The 26,285-nt window shown below is 40.0% G+C and overlaps 1 long non-coding RNA gene across 2 annotated transcripts in view; it reads right to left on the bottom strand.

Annotated features, from left to right (window-relative positions):
* The window catches only part of LOC309392257, a 320,340-nt gene that overhangs the window by 244,064 nt on the left and 49,991 nt on the right, over positions 1–26,285 (bottom strand). For both annotated transcript variants that reach the window (XR_014175407.1, XR_014175408.1), the window contains exon 3: positions 11,980–12,033. This is a non-coding gene — a long non-coding RNA (uncharacterized lncRNA). The remainder of the gene's footprint in view (positions 1–11,979; positions 12,034–26,285) is intronic.

The following is a 26,285-nucleotide window of genomic DNA, read 5'->3' as shown; positions in this document are numbered from 1 at the left end:
CAATAGTTCCAATGTTCAGCCTCAAAACAATGTATGCTCTAAGCATTATGCCCTCTTTCAAAGCCGTTTCATCCATTAGAAAACACCAATAGATTTTTAAAAATAATTTGTACATGGAAAGGTAGATTCCATTCAATTATAGCCTGACATGAATATAGCTTTTAAGTCCACATTGCTTTCAAAAGCAAAATTGTTATCATGTAACTATTAAATATGTAATTTGAAAAGCAATTCTTATAAACATTCCTATTAATAAGATGCACCTGAGTCTGAAACTTGTTTTGTTTTTTTTAATAAAAGAGAAATGTTGAGATAACTGGGGCAACCATATTTATTGATCTAATTTAGTATCTTGAAAAATAAGTGGCATATACATTTTTAAATTGTACTGACATAATATTGTATAATTCAGCACTAGAATGATTATTATGCATGAATTAATGAAAAATTAGCATACAAATGTATAATACAGCAAGCAAGTTGAAGTAGCTGCTGTAACCAAGTCCTACATGCCTTTACCAATATTATTCATTGCTGCAGGAATCAAACAGATGAAAAATTCTAAATTAGATTAAAGGCAAATATAATTATAAGGTAAAGAGGAACCACTCATAAAAGCAAACATGTTTTCCAGCATTAAGCCTGTGCCATAGAAAGTTATACTCCAGAAAGACAAAGTACACAGTGAAATGAAAAAATAAGATAAGAGTTACCTAATTAAGTCTGAGAACTGAAGTAAATCAGATGTGCAGAAAGAGTTCAAAAAGGTCAAGCTTCTACTTTAGCTCTGTGATATTAAAGCTAAAGCTGCGAGTTTTTAAAAACAAACTACGCAAAATATATGTTAAGAGAGTAACCAATATGGAAGAGTTGAGTAAACCTTTGGGATTTTTCTATAAATGAACATTATAGAAAACTAAGCCTCATAATTTCATTTTTTTTATTTAACCCTATGGTCCTATAATTTCAATTTCTATTGAAAGAGACAATTGATGAGTTTAACTATCAAACCTATATGCATTTTTTCATCCTCCCCCTCCTCCTCAAGCAAACAGGGTAGACCAATAGATCCAGCAGAACAACTCTGACCCCATCCAGCTAGCCAGGTTCTACTTTCAAGTTCAACCAGCAGTCTTGGTTCAGATTACTTTACTCACTTGTGACAAGAGTCAAAGCCAAATTTGCTAGGGACCAGTCCATACAAAGCTCATTAAGAAGAAGCTTAGACGATTGATACCACAAATGGCAGAGGACATAAGATTGTTTTGTTATTGGAAAGATACAGGTTGATAGATGGAAGAGTATAATTTAAAACTACTAGCTAAACCTAGTGAAACTCTTGTGATAATAGGTATAGTTAAATAAAAAAATAGATAATGATAATACTGTATACAATATGTAGTGTTATGATAAGCAATAATTGGATTGAATATTGAATGATACCCGAGATTATATATAAAGGTTAATAATAATAATAATAATAATAATAATAATAATAATAATAATAATAACAATAAAAAGAGAACTAAATTAGACACAGTTCAGTTTTGATTATTAGGGGGAAAATGTTGTGACATAGAATATAGCCAAATAAAGAAAGGATAATAATAATAATAATAATCTATATATATATATGTATGGGTATAATATAAGGAAATTGGATGTAAATTGTAAACAGCGATCTGGAAAGGAGGATTAGAAAACTCTGTTATTAAATGTTATGAATGTTTAGCTAGAATAGGATATAAGGATTTAATGTTAATGGAGGATTTTATAAATAAGTAAATGAAATGCCAGTATGTGGTTATATATTAAATTTTGCTATATCTCATGATGAAGGACCTTTAAACAATTATAGTCAAATAAAAGTGGAGGTATGATGATGGTAATACATATAAACATTTGAGTTAAGTTACTAGAGTTAATATGAATTATACTTGATGACAGTAGAAGAGATGCACAAAAACCGTTTGTAACCAACTGATACACTTTCTACAGGATGTAAAGGAGAATTTTTATGTTTGTTTTAAAAATTAAAAATAAATAAAAAAGTTTTTGGCAAAAAAAAAGAGTCAAACCCAAATTTACAAGAATTAATCTATATTATGGGGTTTCAGCCAGTCCTTTCAGATTTCCATGGTACTATCTCCATTTTCTTAACCATATTCTCTTCAATCATATGGGAGAAGGAACAAAAATAAGTGAAAAGGAAAGAAAAGCTTATTTCCATCAAAAGCATTGGAGCAGAGCTAAGTGAAGTTTAAAAGAAGAGCAACCAAAATGAAACTGCTAGAAATTATAGGATGATCTGCCAGGAATCTGTTCAGGCCTATGAACAAATCTGTATTACCCGTTCTTTCACTATGGTTTTTCCTTAGTCAAAAATCAAATATTCAGAACAAATTACAAGAACAGAAAGCATGAAGCCAGAAAATAATGATCCCATACTCCAAGAAGAAAGCTTGTAAACTATCAGAAATAACTTGCATTCCAGTCACGAACTAGCATTTGTTCCAAAAAGAGAGAAACAGACAAACGTAGGCTTGTAGATATTTGAGAAATACCACATTGATATTGCTTTGCTTTTTGCTAAAGTGAATTACAGGTAGTCCTTGACTTACAACCACGATTGAGCTGCAAAATTTTGTTGCTAAGTGGGACATTAGTTAAGTGAATTTTGCCTCGTTTTATGACATCACGTATCACAGTTGTTAAGTGAATCATTTCACTTGTTAAGTTAATAACACAGTTGTTAAGTGAATCTGGCTTTCCCATTGACTTTCCCATTGACAGAAGGTGGTCACATGACCCCGGAACACTGCAACTGTCATAAATATGAGATACTTGCCAAGCATTTGATCATGTGACCATGAGGATGCTGCAACAGTCGTAATTGTGAAAAATAGTCATAAATCATTGTTTTCAATGCTGTTGTAACTTTGAACGGTCACTAAATGAGCTGTTGTAAACCGAGGACTACCTGTAGAGGTACTGTGTCTAAAAACTGGACCGTATCATTACTTTTTTCTTTGTTGTAAATTGTTGAATTTACAAACTCATTCCTTTCCCCCCCAATACAGAAAAGATTTACTAATTAGCAGATAAGCAGCCATTACATATCATGTAGTTAATAGCTAGTCTATTTTAGGTAATTTGTTTGAAGGAGAAGTGGAATTCAAGCACTGGGGTATTCAATGGCTAAACTGGAAGCTTAAATGGCAGAAGCAGAGGCCACCAAATATTATTTCAAGAAACCTAAGCTTTTAATAACCAGGATCAGAAAAAGAAGTAGAACCATGAAAACAGGACAGCTTGAAACACTGCTAATCTCATGCCTGTCTGAACCTAGGAAAAGAAAAGAGATCCAGCAATGCCACCAACATTGCTTTGACTGAATACAATTTTGATTATCCATGGGGTGGTCTAGTTCCCGGGAAAGAATTCGTATCTTATAATTGGATAACATTTCTCAGTCGTTCATATTACATCCACTTATTTTACACTCTTTACAATGGATACAGGATCAGTTGCTAATGGAGACAACAAAAACTGTGTTCAGCCCTTTTCAAGGTGCAACAGTAGTAGTCAATGGGGGGGACGGGACTTCCCTAGGTACTCTAGCACAATAGAAATATAGAGACAAGTATACAATTTAAACAGTTTGACAAACGTAATGTTAGCCAGACTCTCAATATGGAAAACTTGTCTTTCAGAACAACTCATTCCTCCAAGTATCAGACATACTCACTATTTAACTGCGCTAGTAGTTCCTGCCATGTGAGCTGTTCATATCAGTGTTTTCAAGAGAGTAACAGATAATAGCAAATTTCCATTTTTTTTATCTTGTCATAATACTATTCAAATCTTTTCAAAGTTAGATTATCTTCCTCCCAGCATGTAAATGTTTCATTTGTATAAAAATCCCTACCAGTGGTGGAGAGATCAAATTTAAGGTTCTAATTTCCTTTTATTTTGAATAGTTGGAGGAAAGCAACCCCAAACACAAACTCCTGTCAACATTTGCAAATTAGTTGTAAGAGTATATTAATTATTCCTGCCATTAACAGCAAGGTCACAAATGTAACTAAGGTTGAACTAAGAAGGCTTGGATGTGTCAACATATAGATTTCTTTTTTAGTTCATCTCGGGGGCCCTTCCCCCACCCCGAAAACACAAGGCTTTAGGATATAATATTCACCAGAAAAACATCTAGGTGGGAAGAGTAGATGAAATAGGGAAGGAAAAAATGGAAGGGAAGATAGTTGTTTATAACATGGAAACTAAGCAATGAGCCAAAGGAAATATATACTTACAAATATATATCAAATTAATTTACAAGCCTCACAGGACTTTTCTCTTCAGGTGATTAGGAGTTAAGAGTGAATTTTCAGCAGGATCAGGACAGAAAGAAGTTTCTGTTTGTTTGTTTTAATCTGCTTTATGCTTTTGTTCCAGTCTATACTGCCTTATGCCAACAGTTATTATTTTTAAAAGGGAAAACAGCACACCAGGCATCTAACCAATCACTCACTATGAAAAGTTCAATATCATCTTTTTCCTGTCCTGTATATTTTCCTGAGCTGAATCCAAAATAAATACGTAGATATATAAATGCAATGAGGTGGTTGAAAACCAGATGAAATAATTACAGGCATTGATACTACTTCCCCTTCTGAAATATTTGTCCATGTTGCCATGCTCTTGGCAACTCACTCTTTGTTTATCTAAACACAATTTAAAACATCATATAGGGGGTATTATTATTATTATTATTATTATTATTATTATTATTATTATTATTATTATTATTATTATTATTATTATTATTATTATTATTATTATTATACGATTGTATCACAGCGACCAGTTGTTTCACCGGATTTGGCATTGATTATTAGTCGGGCCCCACCCAGGGGCCTAGGACGTCGTAACGTATTTTCATAATATACGTGCAGATCCAAGCAGTGCAGCTTTTTGCATTTGACTGATGGTGATTTTGTCAAGTTTTAACTGTTTTAAATGTAATTCCAGTGCTTTTGGAATAGCACCCAGTGTGCCGATTACCACTGGAATTACCACTGCTGGTTTGTGCCATAATCGTTGAATTTCAATTTTTAAGTCCTGGTATTTCGTGATTTTTTCATGTTCCTTCTCCTCGACCCTGCTATCACCTGGTATTGTGATGTCTATGATTGTAACCTTATTTTTCTCAATCAGTGTGATGTCTGGTGTGTTATGCGCTAGTATTTTGTCTGTTTGTATACGAAAATCCCACAGGATCTTGACCATCTGATTTTCGGTGACTTTTTCAGGATTACGTTCCCACAGTTTGTTGTTTTAATATTATAATTTTTGCACAAATTCCAGTGGATCATTTGTGCTACTGAATTGTGCCGCAGTCTGCGCGATGTTTTTACAGCAGCTGAGTATGTGGTCAACAGTTTCATCAACTTCTTTGCAGAGTCTGCATTTGGCATCATCAGAGGATTTTTCGATTTTGGCCTTAATGGCATTTGTTCGGATAGCTTGTTCTTGCGCAGCCAGGATTAGTGACTCTGTTTCTTTCTTTAATGTACCTGTTGTTAACCATAGCCAAGTTTTTTCACTGACCACTTTATCTTTTATTTTTTCCAGAAATTGACCATGTAATGCTTTGTTCTGCCAACTCTCCATTCTTGATTTTATCACATCTTTTCTGTATTCTTGTTTCATCTGTTGGGCCTTCAGTAGATTTTTGTTCTTTACTTCGATTAATAGATGTTCTTGACTTTCTTTTAAATAATCAGCCAGTGCATGTTTTTCTTCTTCAACTATTTGCTTCACTTGTAATAATCCTTTGCCACCTGATTTTCGGGGCAGGTATAGTCTATCAGTGTCACGGCGTGGATGTAAACTGTAGTGCATTGTCATTAGTTTCCTGGTTTTTTGGTCCAAAATGTCCAAATCAGCTTGTGTCCAGTTAACTATACCAGCTGTGTATCTTATAACTGGTATTGCCCAGGTATTTATGGCCTTGATTGTATTTCCACCATTTAATTTAGATTTCAAAATTTTCCTAACTCTGTTGGTGTACTCTCTCCTGACAATAGTTTTTACTTCTCCATGTTTGATGTTATCCAACTGCAAAATGCCTAAGTATTTGTAGGCTTCATTTTCATTGCATTTAATTAGTTGGCCATTGGGCATTTCAATTCCCTCACATGTAGTGATTTTGCCCCTTTTTATGGATACAGTGGCACATTTTTCCATGCCAAACTGCATTGAAATATCGGTGCTGAATACTCAGACTGTGTTTGTCAGTGATTGGATTTCTATTTCTGACTTTCCATAGAGTTTCAAATCATCCATATATAATAAATGTGAAATTTTTTCAGCTTCTTTGGCTGTTTGGTAGCCTAATTTCATTTTTTTTAAGATTACTGATAGTGGGATCATCGCGATGATGAAGAGAAGAGGTGAAAGTGAATCACCCTGGAAAATTCCTCGCTTGATATTAACCATTCTATAGTTCTCATTCCCTACTGCCAACTCAGTTCTCCATTGTTTCATCGCCTTTTCAGTGAAGGATGTAATATTTTTACTAATGCCAGTTGTTTCTAAGCATCATCATCATTATTATTATTATTATTATTATTATTATTATTATTATTATTATTATTATTATTATTATTATTATTATTATTATTATGGATAACAAGCTCTTTTAATGTTTTTTTGAAAGAGAAGCAACAAGGTGGCCTGCTCCGAAAACCTGAATCCCAAATGGTTTGAACTGCCCCAGCTGTCTTCATTCTGAGACCTCCATGAATCTGTTGGCTGACTCTGTGCTCTATGGAAGAATCAAGCAATACCAAAAAAAAAAAAACCCCATTCATACAAAACAGCAATGTCTGACAGATGACAAACCTAAAAGAAACATGTGCCAATTTTTCTATGTCCCTTCCTACATACAATTTTCCTACATTTATTAATGAATTATTTTAACAGAATATAAAAAATAGAGAAGCACAGCTTTATTAAGCAAATGTGAAAGAACAGGATTCCATCCTCCTTTTTAAAGTTATGTGTAATATTATTAAATTCACATTAGCATCTCCATACAGCCCACACCAATACATACCACATTATCACAACTGTGGTAATATATGCATTTTAACAATAATTTTATTAAACATTACAATTATAAAGATGAAAACTAATATAAATTTTAAAAAAACAATAGAAAGTGTATAGAAGAAAAAAATAGAAAAAATAAGAATATAGTAAAGAAAAAAAGAAATATATAAAGAAATGATTTTGTCCATCATAAGTATAAACAATTTCAGTAACTTATTACATCTTAAAATATAACAAATGATCTCTTCTTCCCATGTCTCAATTCTTATCTATAATTGGATTAATTGCTTGGATATAAAACTATCTGAGAATTATGCTTATATACCATGGATTCAATGGTAGAAATAAATAAAATTATAATAAATGTGTATGTTACAATCAACCCCTCAAAGTATTCATTATCTGAGCTCAATGCTAGATTAGTGTTTTCTAGTTTTAAATCAAAATCAAATCTTTATTGTCAATGCACAACATGTGTACAATGAAATGGAATATGATAAAAATTAATAAATGATTTGAATATCCAGTATGATAAATTATGACAAAATTTTGGTTTACTACTTCTAGTTCTTTTTGTTCCGTATATATTAGTTGTTATGTTGATGTTGATTTTCTGCAAAATTGATAGTGGAAGGAGGAAAATATTTAGCAAAATATTATAATAATGACAATCCAGAACAGAAATTCCTATATGCTTTAATTTCCAAAGAACACTAAGATACCAGATTAATTTTGGAATGCTTCCTTTCACTCAGTATGTTTCTTTGATCCAGATCAATTCAGCATCTTGTAGGAAGAATACAGATCATGTATTTCCACCAACAGACCTCCCCCTGTTCAAGGGCATCCATCATGGCAGAGGATGAAAAAAAATCTAAATGGCAATTGTAACCACACAATCAAAACCAGCACATCTGGACCTATTGCTCCAGTTATTGCTGACTATATTCATAATAGTATCTTCATATATTCATCAAGTCTCTTTATACAAATCTGTTACCCATGCAGGAAGTAGTAGAAACAACAGCAGCAAAAGATGTATAAAGACGGGCATGGAGAAATTGGAAAAGTATGGGAATAAAATACAACACAGGCCAACAAGAGAAGGAGCTCATATATTGGATGCCTACAATCTTAAAAAACAATTCACAAAATATTAACTTAAACACCAGGTTTTATAGTGTTCTATAAATAAATAATGAATTCATAAGGTGTTCCAGTATTCTTTGCTCTTCCAATACAGCTTTCTTCCAATTAAATGCTTTCCAGCACATATACATCCCATTTACTTATTATGGGACACACAATTTGGCTTTTTGGTTTAATTTGCTGAATGCACCTAATTTGTGTAAAACAGACATTGTCAGTATTCTCCAATTCAAGATGAAGGCAAAGTAGAAGAGGAAATGGAGACAGATGCAGAGACAATGGAAATACTGTGGCAGAACACCATCTTGGCCTTATGTTCAGTTAAATTATATGCCCAATGCTTCCACTTCAATCCAAGTGGAAAAAACCCTACAGGGTGCAACATTTATCCAGCTGTATGAACTTTGTAACCAGATGTTCTCTGCCAACAAGGCAGGATCAACATAACACTGAATCACTGTCTTCTGCCACCAGCGGAATCTGCTTTTGGCAAGTCAAGTTTAAGACCTTTGTAATATAGACCATCTCTTTCATCACCTGATTAGATCTTGCAATATGAAAGAGGTTTGGCAAGATTGATGATAACCATCTTCAACAAGGATTCCTGCTATAACCATTAGTTATTTGCAAAGTGTGAATGTGCTAATGCTTTCCTTAGCTAAAACTGCAATCTAATCTCAGAGCAAGCTAAACTACAGTACTTGGTCTTTTTTTGCTATCATATTTAAAGTAAGAAAATTGAAATTAAAATGAAATGGAAATAACTTTATTAATATTTTAAAAGCAGGCATTGTCAAATAATATAATGTGTAGGTTGCATAAAAGGGTGTATATATGTATGTGCATGAGAAGTGAAAAATTGACCACATAATTTCTCTCGTATATTTCTCAATTAGAAAGCGACAAAAGCAATCTTATACATGCATATATGCATACATGCTGTACAAACATACATGCATGCATGCATACATACATACATACATAGTTTCCTTGGCAATAATAAAATGTGGAAAATTAAGCAAGTAATAGCATGCAGTGTCTTATTAGTTTGTTCAAAAAATGTAAGCATCTATGAATCATTGCATATTCCAGAACAAAATTAATAACTGAAATACATGTTTCTCTGTACTCTTATATATCTAAATATTTAGAATATCTTCAGTATATTCTAAAACCATTTCTTAAATGCCATTACAGAATTATTATTTATAAATAACATCAAAAATCTGCTAAGAGGACTGTGCTAGAAAGGATTCTGAAGCACTCAGGGTCCATATCTAGTCCTCAAGAGCTCTTTAAAATGAATATATCGCTGCTGTGCCGTGTTTTGTTGTGCTTTGCTCAACAAAACAGAACAAAATTTAATTATCTGATCATATTATTGAACTAAGGTAAAATCCACATTTTGCCCAGATACTCCCCCAAAGGATTGTCTTGCTATTTTCAAGTTTGAATGCCTCCTTTATATTAATTTACTAAAATCATACAGGGGGAAAAATCTCGTTATTAGATCAGTGGTGACTGGGATGATTATTGTGTGTACCAAGACAATCTCAGTTAAGTAAATTAAATTGAATATAAATGTATTGTTCTAAGAATCCAGCCTCTAATGAATAGATGGATGTAATTTAAATTCAGTATATGGAATAAAAAATAATAAATGTTTTGTCATATATCATTTAAATCACGTGGCATTCCTTTATATACTGCTAAGCATACATTTTTAGAAATGTAATGCATGTTTGAAAGTTGAATGAATCCTCATTTTTTTATTTAGGAACCTTCAACTGTTGAAGAATAGGTAAAGAAAAAGGTTCCCCTCACATACATGTGCTAGTCATTCCCAACTCTAGGGGGCGGTCCTCATCTCCATTTCAAAGCCGAAGAGCCAGTGCTGTCCAAAGACGTCTCTGTGGTCATGTGGCCGGTATGACTAAATGCCGAAGGCGCACAGAACGCCGTTACCTTCCCACCAAAGGTGGGTCCTATTTTTCTACTTGCATTTTTTGCATGCTTTCGAACTGCTAGGTTGGCAGAAGCTGGGACAAGTAACGGGAGCTCACTCCGTTATGCAGCGCTAGGGATTCAAACTGCTGTCCATTCTGATTGACAAGCTCAGCATCTTAGTCACTGAGCCACGCCGTCCCTAAGAATAGGATAGCTAATGACAAATTCTACCTATTAAAAATCTCAATTTATTTGACTTACAAGTTTATTTAAAAGGTTTCTATCTCAGTTTTTCTTCAGAAGTTCAGAGTAGGAAATACAATTCTCACTTTTGCCAATTTTAATCACAATAATAACCTTGTTATGTGGACTGGATAAAAGAGAAAAACTGTCCTAACATCACTCAATGGCTTTCTGAGGCTAAGTTTGTGCTATAACATGGGCCTCCCCAGTGCCCAACTGACACCAAAGCTCCTATAGCCAATTATCTTGGAAAGGGTAGAGTTCCCTCGTTTACTGCGTTAGTTGTCACTGAGTACATACAAATTGCTACCAATGTGAAAGACATAATGGAGCAGTGACGTGCGGTGAGGGTTATGGCTGGGGAGACTGGTGACGTCATCAGGAAGGCGGGGAATGGGACCACGTGTGCAGGAGGCTGAGGCAGCCTCAGCCTCCAGCACACGTGGTCCCATTCTCCACCTTCCTGAGTGAACATTAAGGGGACCGCGGAGTGCACTGATCCGCGTAGCATTGCTTCCTCCACCGGCACCAGTCCCTTCCCCCCCCCACTCCTTCAAGGTCTCCCACCAACCCAAACCCCGATCCCCAGCTCCCTCGGGCAAGGCTTGAGCGGGGTGAAAGCGCAGCCCCTTTTGTTGCTTTCGCGCCCGCCCTTGCTGCCCCTTTCGTTGCTTTCCCATGCAGGCGGCAAGGCTTGAGCAGGGTGAAAGCGCAGCCCCTTTCGTTGCTTTCCCATTCAAGCGGCTGCGCTTTCGTGCCTTTGTCCTCCGGCAGCGCCAACATTTCTGCCTCCGCCCTCCGCAGCTCCCGGCCGGCCGGCCAGATGTAGCCACAGCGACGCCGAGGCGGTCCAGGCGGACAAAAGAGTGAGCGAGGCAGCCTGATACTCGGTCGCTCGCCCACCGGACTTCCTCGGCGCCATTCTGGCTACCTCCGTCCGGGCGCGCCCGGGAGCTGCGGAGGGCGGAGGCAGAAATGTCGGCGCTGCCGGAGGACAAAGGCACGAAAGCGCAGCCGCTTGAATGGGAAAGCAACGAAAGGGGCTGCGCTTTCACCCCGCTCAAGCCTTGCCGCCTGCATGGGAAAGCAATGAAAGGGGCAGCAAGGGCGGGCGCGAAAGCAACAAAAGGGGCTGCGCTTTCACCCCGCTCAAGCCGGGAGCTGCGGAGGGCGGAGGCAGAAATGTTGTCGCGCTCCCAATGACGAAGAAAGCGACTGGGGAACCCAGTCGCTTTCGTGCCTTCGTCATCCGGAAGCGCCAACAACATTTCTGCCTCCGCAGCTCCCGGGTGCGGCCGGACGGATGTATATAATTATATACTATTATTTCATGAAGAGAGGTGAGGCCCTGCCTCCCCTGCCTCCCCTGACCGCATGTCCCTGTAATGGAGTAATGTTCAACTTCTACTAATAGGTCTCAGGTGATTTTTTTATATTTCCATGAAAACTAAGCATGGCAATTTATACCACAGAAAATTTTTACACGGAACTGTTTTTTGTGTGTGTAATAATTGTATTTATTACCTGGAAGATATTCATGTTTCCTTACGTTTATTACCATCAGCTGGAGGACCAAGCCTGTTTAAAGAGAGAGGGGTGGAGGGAGAGGGAGGGAGAGAGAGAAGGTAAATTGTATTACTAAATACATAACATTCCTTATTCTAAATCACTGCAGCAAACATCTGGCAAATGGATAAGTATTACTGAATTGTTTTTCTACTATAATAATAGCAATAGCACTTAGACTTATATACCACATCACAGTGCTTTACAGCATTCTCTGAGTGGTTAACAATGTCAGCATATTGCCCCCCAACAATACGGGTTCTCATTTTACTGACCTCGGAAGGATGGAAGGCTGAGTCAACCTGGAGGCAGTCAGGATCAAACTCCAGACTGTGGGCAGATTTAGCCTGCAGTATTGCATTCTAACCACTGCACTACCAGGGCTCTGAAATCCAGATACGATGCATCTTGTTTTCATTTCTGGCTTAAATGTGTTTATTTCAAATACTCAGACCCTTTTTAATTATCAACAAAATCATTCAGAAGAAAACCTGGTTTCGAAGATCTAACCACAAACATTTGTTCACACACACACACACACACACACGATGAGATGATATTCCTGCGCTGCTGGCATAACACTGCCATCCGTAGGAAAATTATCACTATCCTCAATAAATAACTTTTACCAGCACCCTAACTCAAAGCCCCTTGTCATAGGCCAACAAAGGTATTAGATTTATGAAGACGTGATGTTACAAAAAACAAAAATTTGGAAAGTAGGAGGAAATATAAAAAAATTAGATCAGATCTTTCAGTATGTGGCCAATAGTTCTTCCCCAAAACAACTTGACTTATTTATTTGTCTTTTTATAAGTAGTCAAACATCCCAAATTATTTTTTAATTTTAATGTTGTTTTGTTTCTGCTCTCAGCTAAGCCAATGTACCTATCTGCCTTGGACAAGACAAGAAATAGATTAGAGACCATGTCCAAAGGGACGCTTACTATCATTCTTTTATTCAGAACCAGAAAAAAAGAGGAATACTTCCAGTTTTCATGAAAATTCCCAGTTCTGATAATACGATGAACAGGCAAGGTTCTATTTAATTATGTAGCATGGTTTTTTTTGTCCTGATTTTTAAGCAAAAATACCTGGATATTTCATTTTTTAAGAAATAATATTTCTATATATTTCCCCTTTTTTTAGCATAGTGGACTGACTGTATATTCTCAAGCTGCTTCAGCAACACACACAAAATCAGCCAAGCTTATATTCTGTAGAGGCAAAGTAGTGTGAGAGAGGTCAGCAGAATAATCCATATTTCATTGAATGCTAATATTACCCTTCTGTAATACTGTAAAAAAGCAACTATACAGCTGTACCAACAATAGCTGAGTTATAATGACATTTTCCATGGCACAAAATATATAATTCCCTCGATACTCAAATATTATTTGAGGGATAATGTTTAGATCCTGTACAACAAATTAACAATGACTATACATTAAAAAAAAAGCATCTGGAAAGGTTGAAGATCCATTGCTGCTGAGACTGACTGAGAGAGAGGTCATGGGAAGCTCACAGAATGCATAACGCCATCTCTACTTAGATTAGAACAGTCCAAATTGTTCATAACATGGATAAGGTATAGCCAAGAAAATTCCATTCATTTTTCTCATGTACCGTACTTAACTGAATAGCATCCCAATTAGCCAACTCTGTATGTTTTCATGTAGGATGGAGTAAAATGAATGTGTCTTACCAGAACTTCTGTTAGAAAGGGAAACAGCCGAAGAGCACAAGCAGAAGACCACAAAATCTCATTTTGATATATAACTGGCAGATATCCAACCCTAAATGTAAAGGGAACAGAACCAAAACAGTGCCCAACAATGTGCCTCTATGCATCCTGATGTCCTCAAATTGCCTGCCCCTGGATTAAAATACAGAAAGCAAAAAGATAGAACTGTTGGGAAGTTTAAAGCTACATTAAAATGAGCAGAAGCAATATCCTTTAATTTGACAGAACATTGTGAAAGAAAACTTTGCTATTCTGCTAAGCAGACTGGGGAGGAGGAGCTTCCGGAGGGAAATGGCGACCTGCTTGTGAGCTCCGCATGACTGCGGGGCCTCCCTGACGGGGGAGGGATGCTGCCGGCCTCTGTTCCATCTCGAGGGGCCGGGAATTTGTTGACGATCACCCCAGCTTTGCCCTGGCTTCAGGCTGGCCCACCAGGGTGGTCGGACAGCCAGGTAGAGGAGGAGAAGCGTGCCAGCTGGAGCTGATGACTGCTGCTTTTGAGCTTTTGAGCTGGCGCTTTTGGTGTGGAGCGGAGCAAAGCAGAGCCTCCTCACTTGGGTGAAAGCCCAAGTTAGGAGGGGAGCAGCGACGGGGATGGGGACGACCCAGGCAACCCGAGCAGCCCAGGCGGCGGCGGTTTGGCGGCGGCGGTGGTGGTTGGAGACGCCGAGCGCCAGACTCCTCGGCCGCCAAGCGCCAGACTCCTCGGCTGAATCCCAGACCAGGGGAAGGGCGCGAGAGGGAGAACGAGGCCCGGGGCGCCGGAGGGCGCTGGAAGATCGGCGGGAGGACTGCAGGGAAGCTGAAGCGGTCCTGCGGGCCCGGGAACAGCTCCGGGTCACCGAGTAGGCGAAGGGCCACTCGCGTTTGAGGCCGGATACAGAGGAGAGACGCCTGAGAGGCTGGTGGCCATTTGCTGAAGGTTTGTCTCTTTACCCCTGCCATTCTTGCTGACAACCTGCCTCCCCTGCTCAATTACCAATTCCATCAATTCTCTTATTATCTTGACTATGGCTTTGCCCTTACCATCCGCTACAAACTGCCTCCCAGTTTCACCTATAGACTCCACCCTTAGACTAACTGGCTAGCCGGCTAGCTCACCACCCTACCCTTTCCATCTAGGGTATGGACAATCATCATCTGTTTATCCCCTTTTGTAGGGAGTCCTGGCTTACAAACAAACTCATGATATCAACCACAGCACCCGAAAACGAGCTCGCCCCTGTGACAACTACATGAACTTAATATATTCAAGGTCAGACCTACTGCTGCTGCGAGAGTCCCCCCTCTCGCAGGTATGGCCCTCAGCCCTTCCAAGGGCCCACCTTGATGACGGGTTTATTAACCCAGAGAGGTGGAGGAAGCGGAAATTAAGGGGGTTTTTAATTAAATGTTTTTTAACGGTTTTAAGGGGTTCTAGGGCAGGGGGGAGGGTTAATCAGGCCAGGAGTGAGATTAGAGCCAGGCGAACAGGTGTGGTCGGGAGGGGAGTGAGCGGAGGGGGGGGAGGAGAGGGAAAATAACATTCTAGCAGAGGGCTTTGCCATACCAACGGTCGTGGGGAGGGGTGGGTGCGAGGACAGACTAAGAACCTGTAGTCGGTTGGGAGATCGTGGTTGCTGGACACACCCGGTCGCTTGTACCAACCACCGCATTCTAGGTGGCCAGGATCTACAGAGCCAGGGCCTGAGGCTGATGTTATGCAATGCGAGGTCCATTGTCAACAAGGCCCCCCTCATTAATGATCTGATCTTGGAGGGGGAGCCGGACCTCGCAGGAATAACGGAGATCTGGTTGGGCGACGAGGGAGGTGTACCCCTCGTGGAAATGTGTCCACCAGGCTATCGAGCATTCCACCAGCCACGGGCCCAGGGTAGGGGCGGCGGGGTAGCAGTGATTATCCGGGAGGACCTGGAGCCGAGAGAGTTCACTGTGCCACAGATATCCGGGTGCGAGTCTCTTGTCGTGAGATGGGGTCCAGGGAGACAGTTGGGCCTGCTGATTGTATACTTGGCTCCTCGCTATACATCAGCGGCCCTGCCTGAACTCCTCGAGCTGATCGCAGCGATGGCGGTTGAGACCCCCAAACTTTTAGTTATGGGGAACTTCAACCTGCCATCGATGGGAGAAGCATCCGAGGTGGTTCGGGAGTTCATGGCTTCCATGACAGCTATGGACCTGACTCAATTAATTCAGGGCCCCACACACGAGGGAGGCCACACGCTGGACCTTGTTTTTGTCTCTGGCCAGTGGATGAGTGATCTGGGAATAGGGGACTTAGCTATTACCCCCCTGTCATGGTCAGATCACTCACTTCTCCAGCTTGACTTCCCTGGCGCTACCCCCTGCTGCGAGGAGGCGGAACCGGAATGTCCTAGATGGTTCCGCCCCAGGCGCCTGATGGAACCGGATAGGTTCCAGACGGAGCTTGGGCCACCTCCTGTAGCCCTGACCCGCCCCCGGGATGGAGGACCTGGTAGCCGCATGGAATAGTGCGGCCGCCAGGGCCTTAGACCGGGTGGCGCCTTTGCGGCCTCTCCTGCGGCAACGAACCACCCTGGCCCCTTGGTTTACCGAGGAGCTAAGGGTGATGAAACGCCACAAGAGACGCCTAGAGAGCAGATGGAGATCCTCCCGTTCCGAATTTGACCGAACACAGGTAAGAACCTATTTAAGGACATACCTTGTGGCATTAAGAGCGGCCAAACGTCGACATTGTGCCGCTCTTATTGCATCCGCAGATAACCGCCCTGCCGCCCTGTTTCGGGTGACCCGCTCCCTTCTGTCACAGAGGCCGCGAGAAGCCCCTTTACAGGGCAGGGCAGAGGAATTTGGGGAATATCTGCAGGATAAAATCGCTCAAATCCGGAGGGAATGGGTCCCCCTCAGTGGGCCAGGAGGGATGCCCGAGGCGAGTCTTGAGAGACCATTCTGGGAGGAGTTTGACTCTGTTGCCACCGATGATTTGGACAGGTTGCATGGGCGACTACGAGCCACCACATGTTTATTGGACCCGTGTCCCTCCTGGCTTGTACTGGCATCCTGGGAGGTCACACGAGACTGGCTCTTAGGACTAGTGAACGCTTTATTAGGCGAGGGGTCCTTATCAGCCGCCTTGAAAGAGGCGGTTGTGAGGCCCTTACTCAAGAAGCCTTCCCTGGACCCAACTGAGCTAGCTAATTATCGTCCCGTCTCCAACCTTCCCTTTTTAGCGAAGGTTGTAGAGAGTGTGGTGGCCCAACAGTTCCCACGTCACCTGGAGGAAACTGATTATCTAGACCAGCGCCAGTCCGGCTTCCGACCCCGGCACAGCACAGAGACGGCCTTGGTCGCGTTGGTAGATGATCTCTGGAGGGCCAGGGATAGGGGTTGTTCCTCTATCCTGGTCCTATTAGATCTCTCAGCGGCTTTTGATACTATCGACCATGGTATCCTATTGCACCGGCTGGAGGGGCTGGGGGTAAGGGGCACCGTTTTGCGGTGATTCTGCTCCTACCTCTCCGACTGGACGCAATGCGTGTTGGCAGGGGAGCAGAGGTCGACCCTGAGGCCGCTCACTTGTGGGGTGCCACAGGGGTCGGTCCTCTCGCCTCTCCTGTTCAACACATATATGAAGCCGCTGGGTGAGATCATTCGTGGTTTTGGGGTGGGATATCATCTGTACGCTGAAGATATGCAGTTGTACATCTCCACCCCGAACCACCCCAACGAGGCCGTCGAAATGATGTCCCGGTGCTTGGAAGCTGTATGGGTCTGGATGGGTGACAACAGACTTAAGCTCAACCCCTCCAAGACGGAGTGGCTGTGGCTTCCGGCCCCCCGGTTCAACCAGTGGATCCCATCGCTGGCCATTGGGGGCGACCAACTGGCCCCCATGGAGCGGGCGTGCAATTTGGGCGTCCTCCTAGATGCCCGGCTGTCTATGGATGACCATGTGGCAACCGTGGAGAGGGGGGCGTTCCACCAGGTTCGCCTGGTGCGCCAATTGTGCCCCCTATTGGACCGGGATGCCCTACGCACAGTCACTCATGCGCTGGTGACGTCCCGCCTGGACTACTGCAATGCTCTCTACATGGGGCTTCCCTTGAGATGCACCCGAAGACTACAGCTGGTCCAGAATGCGGCCGCGCGGGTGATTATGGGGAGTACGAGATACTCCCATATAACACCTCTCCTGCGCGAGCTGCACTGGCTCCCTGTGGTCTATAGGGTGTGTTTCAAGGTGCTGATCACCATCTTTAAAGCGCTGCATGGCACAGGACCTAGTTACTTGCGGGATCGCATCCTGCCCCATACATCCCTATGACCAATCCGCTCTCACAGAGAGGGACTCCTCCGGGTGCCGTCCACTAAGCAGTGCCAAAGGGCGGCGCCCAGGAGCAGGGCCTTCTCTGTGATGGGCCCAGCCCTCTGGAATGACCTCCCCCCCGACATTAGGATTACTACCGACCTCCGCTCCTTCCGTACAAAACTCAAGACCCACCTTTTCCAACTAGCTGGCCTGGCTCAACTATAGTTCTATCTCTAATCCTCCTGGCAATTTTAAACTTTTTACACTTTAAAATTTTAAATCGGGGTATTTTAATTTTTAACTTTATTATTATTGTTGTTTTATGTATTGTAACAATTGTTGTGACTTTATACCTCCTCTGTGTAATGTCTAATCGTGTAACATGTGATTTATTTATTGTACGCTGCCCCGAGTCCCTTCGTGGAGAGGGAGCGGCTAACAAGTCTAATAAATAATAATCATCATAATCATAATCATAATCATAATCATAATCATAATCATAATAAGCCTTTTCTCCAAGACAATAAACAAAATCCGCTGCCTAATGCAGTCATCTCTCCTTCACTCGTGTAGGGACTATCTCTATACCACCTCTACCCATTCTAAAAGGGCAGCACAGTGGAGGTAGGCAACTTAAGGTCTTTCCAGATGTCGTTGAATTAAAAATAGAGGCAGTAGCGAGGCATATGGTAGTTCAGAAATATCTAGAAAGTCACAGGTTCTCTATCCTTGCTCTTACATCACTATTTGTACTTTGACAGTCCATAAAATTTGAAAAGAAGGCACCCCTACCTCTATCACCACAGCTGCCTTCTAGTCTTTGTCTACTGCCACAATATCTGGTTGTATCTGCCTGTCTGCTGGGATCTGGAAATTACAAAGGATTTTAGCACTCTAATTTTCCACAATTTTCTTTGGGAACCTCCCATTTAGGCTTTGAAGAGTCTAGTCCATATTCTACACTGATATTCCTGGACACAATGACAGCTGCTTGATTGTGCTGTTCAGTGTATGCTGTCGTGCCTGCATCTTATCCCATGCCACTATGTGTTGGTCCGTCTCCGAGGCCTCCATGCGTAGTCTGCACATTGAGTCCTGTCTAGTGTGGTAGACTCCTGCTTCTATGGATTTGGTGCTTAGTGCCTGTTTTTGTGCTGCTATGATCTCAGGCTGTTGCCTGAGGCTAGTGTCCAGCCTTTTTCAGCACTGCTAGGATTTCCCAGTGTCTGACATATCAGCTATCTGTCCAAGATTGCAATGGCTGCAGCATATATCAGTTCATTGATTTGAGTTATTGTGGTAGTAAGGATTGTTGTGACGGCTCTATTGGCATCTTCTAGCATACTTCTTTGCTGAGCCTTGATAATCAGTCTCGAGGGTTGATTGTAGATAGTTTATCCATGATCTCATGCCTCATATCAGCAGCTGTGCACTGTAATAAGACAGTAGTATATATATACACATCCCTTCTCATTAGGATGGCTGTTGTAGTAGCATGCCATCAGTTTTAGGTTTTCTTGTCTCGCCCATGTATGACTTTGTTGCAGCAATCCACTTATCATCAGATTGTCCTGGTTCCTCAACATCTGATGTGGGCCTTATTAATTCAGGTGTCGTCCAAGCTGGCATGACTTTCCTAGTCCAGGTCACTCTTATATTTTGAGGTAGACAGGTGAGGTGTTAGGGAGTCTTGGGCCAAGGACCTCCACCAGTAATGTAGGTGCCAGCCAGAATTTGAACCCCAGTATCCCACATCAAAGGTACTGCCCTAACCACTACACTACACTACACTACACTATACTACACACACACAGAGAGAGAGAGAGAGAGAGCGCATATAACATAGACAACATTATCATTTTGACCTACTTCATAATGTAGTTGTTTCAAATGTAGAAGAGGAATGGGGGGGCATCACACATGACAAGCACCATAGGAGAAATGGTTGGATGACCAAAAGTAATATTTAGATTCAAAAATTCTACCATCGGTACTGCTCCTATCATAGGCTAAAGGCACAGGCATTGAAAATCTTTCTTTCCAGTATCAAAGGACAGGATGCAGAAATCCACTCAACATTAAGGCCTGGAACAATCCCAGACTGATGCAACTCATGGCCCATCTTCTTACATTACTCAACCTTAGAATATTAGTAACCGCTGAAATCATGAAATCCAGCATTTATCCTTTCACATTGCCAATTCAATTCATGTAGCGGATATTTTCACACACTGAAGGGCAACTAATGGAAACACTGAGAAATCCCTGGGCAAAGAAAGAGGGGGAAAGCTGTGAATGTATTAACTTGCAGCTTGAAGGAAATAAGAATGGGAGCTGTATATGTTTCCTATTTTTTTAAAAAATGGCTTCAGAAATGCCTCCCACACCACTTCCGGACTGCATCATAATGCAGGGAAGCCTGGAAGCCTTTGAAGACTCTGGGCTGAAGCAAACTTGTATTTTAGCTACAGTTTGAAGCTCTTGTTTTCTGACCACCCACAGAGAAAAGAGCATGAATCTTTCATTTTAAATGCACACTCCCACCCCCACCCTGACATGCAAATGTTTTCAACAGAGCAGAGGGAGAAGATTCATATGGAATCATTGGGTAATGCTTTGCTGAGGAAACAACTTTGGCCCAAACTAAACAGTGGGTTACATTTCCATTTAATAAGGTTCATGAGGAATCCAGATGTATTTGTTGAGTAAAATAAGGGCTGTAAAAATATTCAGGGTTCTGCGCATCTCACAGATTCGCTTGTGCAAGAAGAGTTCAGCATCTAGCTAGGGAAATCAGAGCTTTCATTTCAAAGGTTTCATATTGCAAGTTTCAACTCTGGGCTCTCACTGGAAATATTTCCAAAGGAGGGGGAAGGAGTTTATCCTAATGGAGATCTTGTTTCATTTCCTGTGCCTTTTCCCATCCCTTCAAACTTTGTACGAATCTAACTTTGCTGAATTTCTATCTGAAACCTAGAGAATCAGGTTTTTAATAGAGAAATAGCTTTTTTTTTAACAAAGGACTTGGTTTTAAATTTACCTAGAAGCGAATCCCACTGAATTCACAAAAGCTACCCCTGAGTGGACATCATCAGATTGAACTGTGAATTATAGGCCATAAATCAATGGTAAAGCACATGCCTGACATGTAGAAAAAACCCTGCTTGAATCCCTTTCATCTTCAAATAAGGGGAGAAAAAGCCTGTCGGCCATTGACAATTGTGTGTAGAATAGACCATAAAAAGTGAAATGACTTAATAGCCTTATTCAGTGGAAGCTGTTTGCTGTGCTCTTATTTTGCAACACAGCTTTAATGATGCAAATGCTTTACCCATTAAAGCTCTATTAAAAAGCTGCAAAGGAGGCCATGTATTAAAAATATAGCCTCCTGTCAAATTCTTAAAATTCAGAATTCCAAATCTGAATTTATGATGAAGGCCAGAGTTCAGAAATCTCCTTTTTCTTTAATCCAAGCTGCAAGAAAATATAACGGATTTAACAAACCAACTGAATCACATAGTCAGATTATAACTGGGAATTTAGCCAGTTTATTTCCTCCCCCATTTAGTCCCCTAATTTGTGAGAACAATTCACACAGAATTGACCTAACGCACTCCAAGGAGTCCTTCCCTTGAAAATCTTTGCCAAGGAAAAACTGAGCATTAAAACTAATATAGATAGATAGATAGATAGATGATAGATAGATAGATAGATAGATAGATAGATAGATAGATAGATAGATAGATAGATAGATAGATAGATAGATAGATAGATATAGGTTTCCCCTCATCATCCTGGGCACTAGTGCTATCCTCTTAACAGCAGTTATGAACTTTTGAATAAATGCCTTAGTAGTAGTTATGAAAAGGGACAGCCATTGCCTTGAATTCTTTCCATTTCAACCAAACTACAAAAAATTGAGTGTCTTTTAGCAACCTAAAAAGCAAGCAGAAAATGGAAAGTTGAAATGCATGATTATGGGGAAAACTGAATAGAGAGGATAGTGACAATCAAACTTTTCAAAAGTCTGCTTTTAAATCTAAATTTAAATAAATTTTAAATTTAATTTTTGTAGCCACATTCTCTTTCTAGGAATAAAGTATTATGAATCTGCCTTACTGCAAATCCAAATTCATGTTCTTAGGAAACAACTGAAATGCTAATGTTGCAAAAAACATAAAAGTCAAAATTCAGAAGTCACTTAAAAGGTCTGTCCCCTGTAGAGTTTCAAATCAACCTCTAAAAGCTATATAGCTTCTTTAAAGGATTCGAGCCAAATTGAATAGACTTTTATGACAACATCAGTAGGAAGCAGACTACACAGACTGGAAATGGAACAAAATATAATTGGCCAAATTCTCTGACAACTCATAAACAGCATTTATTTGGTCTAGAAATTGGGGAAGGGGGGGAAGGAGAGAAAACCATTATTGTTCTGAAAATTATTTCCACTAACATATATAAGGAAGACTGGTCCTATATACTATAGTGATGAAAACACCATGAATTCACTTTCCAGCCTACATCTTAAGAGTCAAGCGACATACAGTTTAGTCCTTGACTTACAACCGATGACTTTTCTTTTTTATTATCCCAAATTACTAGTGTCTAGTGATGCAGGGTAATTTATGGATTTTTTAAAAAAAAAATAAGAAAATGAGTCCCAAAATGCATTATCTTGCTAACATTTCTACATTTGCCTATGAATGTTGCAAATGATACTGCTGCTATTCTCTTGCCAATCTTCCTTTTTCTGTAGCTTTTAAAGAAAACAATGCAAGCTAGAAGTTCTAATTTCACTGTTGCGCCAGTCAGAGAAGAAATTAAAACACTGCAACACATTTCTTCAAAAAAAGAAAAATGAATTGTCTTCCCTAAATGTATAGCCATTAAAAGATATTAACATTAAATGTGTATATATCTATGTATATTCTAAGAACTGGTTGTATTAAGTTTTACCGACAGAGAGACTCCTTTTACTTCAGCTAATAACAAATGTTATTCTTACCAAGTTGATACGCAGCCAAACAACTCATTAAAATAGGAGCCCTACTTCAGACCCAGAAGTTACTCATAAGCCTCCTAGCAATTCGGGGCAAACAAAGACACTGTTCCTTTGAATCAGAATGTTTTTAAAGAATGGTTTCTTTAAACAATTAAGTAGGTTTCTATAGTTCAAGCCATTAGGGAACGCCTTCATAAGAAATTATGTAAGCTTCAACACACACTCCAGAACTAGCAGACTATGATAATACATTGCTAAGGCTCCAGTACAGCTGTAGGATATGTGTCCAAGAAAAGTAACAGAACAAAATTATCAAAGTGTTGTCTTTGATACCTCCCATCTGTCATGTATATGCTCAGTATTATTTAACGCTTAGAATCAAATTATTAGTTGATATATTTCTGATCATTTTTTTTCCTAATTCAATTTTTACAGCAAACATAACTTGGTTAAAAAAACAAGCACTGGGCCGGGATTTTATAATCTATCTACTACAGTCTTTCCCTCCTTCACACCTTCTATACAATTTGCTATTAATCCACTCCTCTCTTAGAGACCGAGTCTTGTTCCGTTGGCCAGTTGTGAAATAGTCACTAAACAAGAAGAGAATGCGGGAGGGAAGGAGAATGCAAAAATCACCAGCTCCTGCGTCTCATTCAGATAAATGACTCTTATACAGCTATGCCAGCATGGCTGTCACCCCATTATACACTGTTGCTAGATGCATGAAATTTGGTCTAAGGGAGTCCATCAGTCGGAAAATGAATATTTTTATTGTTGTATTATCATATTTGGGAATGCCCAAATCACTAAGTGAGGAGTGGGTGTGTATATGAGTTGGGATTAGGGGTACACAGAATTACTATTCCTTTCTGTGGTAGTGGTACTATCATACTGTTTTAGAAATGCATATTCAACGAAAGTGCATCACATTTGACTATACCTTTCTGGTTATATTTATAGGCAGCTTCCCTTTATGTAGATGTGTGAGAATAGCAGTAAACAGCTACAAAGGCCAGGAAAATCATTGCCAGTAAGAGCAGCTGTCACTAAGTCAGATTGATCATCTTCCGGACAAGAATTACAGTTTTCTGCAGTGATGACAGAACAGCCTGCATTAAACTGATATGCCTCCATTTCTGTCTGCATTGTGCCCCAATTGTTGTCTGCTATTAGCTGACATATTATTTTAGAGGTCAAATGGGCCAAGGACAAGGGTTTAATAAATTAATATAAAGAACTGAAAAAGCATGGGACAAAAAACTCTTTCAATGATAATAATAAATTTGTATTAAAAAAAGAGGGGATTGTCCCTATCTAGAATTTTATTTTAATCTAAGAACATGCTTGAGCCAAGTTACTTATTAAACAGGGGGGGGGGATATTTAGTTTTGGGAATACACTCGGCATGGCCATTCAGCTAATAATGAATATATCTGACTGTTATATCATCTGGCTATTTTTTTTACTATTTTTACATTAATGCAACTACACAGATTTCACTCCATGCATATTAAGCATTTTCCCCCATTCTTTATGTCTACAATACTTCCATTTATTCAGCTGAGAGATCAATATATTCATATACAGATTTTACTTTCTCTTTCTGCAATTGTTCTAATTTTAATCAGGTTTCCTTTAGCTCTTTTTCTTCCATTATCTATTTTTTCCCCACTATCCACTTTTGACAAAACCAGAGTGTCTTTCTCAGAGTCAGGACTTTTCATCACTTTTTCATTCCTCGCTAATTCTCTCAATCTTCCACCATACAGAATCAATAATGCTTTCATATTTATATCCATTTATTTGCTGTGTTAATATACAAACAGGTTTATGTTTAAAGCACATGCTCAAAAGAAAAACACTTTTTTTTCTAAGTAGATGCTCACTGAACAATGACCATCCTGAATCATTGTTACATTTCCAAGCACACCAATCCCTTTGTGGATATTTTCCAGTCTTCTTTGTTCTGATCCATTTGTGTCACTGTAACAACAACTTCTAACTCCACAGGGTGAAAAATTGGAGAAATTATATCCTTCTGTTAATGCAGCCTAGAACTGTGTTGGCTTTTTTGACAGCTTCAGCATACTGCCAGCTCATGTTTAAATGATTGTCCACTAGGACTCCAAGATCCCTCTCACAGTTACTACTATTGAGCGAGGTACCATCTATACGTACCTGTGCATTTTGTTTTTCTTACCTAAATGTAGAACCTTACTTTTTCCACCTCTGAATTTCATTTTGTCAGGTAGTGCTCAATGTTCAAGTTTGTCAAGATCCTTCTGTATCTTAAGCCTATCTTCTGGAGTGTTGGCTATTTCTGCCAGCTTGGTGTTATCTGCAAATTTGATGAGTTCCCCATTTATTCCCTCATCCAAATCATTGAAGATGTTGAAGATTACTGGGCTTAAAACAGAGCCTTGGGGTGCCTCACTGCATACTTCCCTCCATGTAGATGCAGTTCCATTGAGGACTACATGCTGTGTGTGGTTGGTCAACCAGTTATGAATCCATCTGATGGTGATGCTGTCTAACCCACATTTTTCTATCTTATCAAGTAGTAAATTATGGTCTACTTTATCAAATGCCTTACTAAAGTCCACGTAATTTATATCCATAACATTCCTCTGGTAGACTAGCTTTGTCAAAGAATGTAATAGATTGGTCTGGCATGATCTGTTTTTGAGAAACCCATGCTTGCTTTTTAAAACTCAAGATTTAAACTATAACATTTCTTCAAGCCTTTGTGAATCCCCTGTGATGACATTATGGCACCCCTCCCCCCCCTGTGTCCGCAGACCACAGGTTGAGCACCACTGGTCTAAGTGTATACACTAGCTCCATCCTCTGCTGTGGTACAAGCAGATTGATACTTAACTGCTGTGACCACATCGCCTCCAGGACAATGCTTTTATCTGGCCTATTTCCTCTTAACAACAGAGCTGAACGGAAAAGGACCTCAATGGTCTATGGGCCTTGTTAAATCCAAAAGGAGAAGATGATAAAATGAAGTAAGTTCTCTCAAGCTAGTTCCAGGTCTTAAATACTGATGCATGAGACAAAGGAAATCAGCAGCTCCTTCCTTTGGAAATAGATCAATCAGATAAGTTAAAATTAAAAATAAATTTATACTTAAAGAAAAAGTGAGAGCATTACATTTTCTTTTTAAGCAATCACCTGCCAAACAATCAGTGTTGGAGGAATTAAATATAGAGGGCTGT

The sequence above is a fragment of the Natrix helvetica genome (assembly GCF_964273705.1).
Source record: "Natrix helvetica genome assembly, chromosome: 4".
Classification (NCBI taxonomy): domain Eukaryota; kingdom Metazoa; phylum Chordata; class Lepidosauria; order Squamata; family Natricidae; genus Natrix; species Natrix helvetica.
The sequence above is the reverse complement of the archived record's forward strand: the minus strand, read 5'-3'. Positions and strand labels throughout refer to the sequence as shown.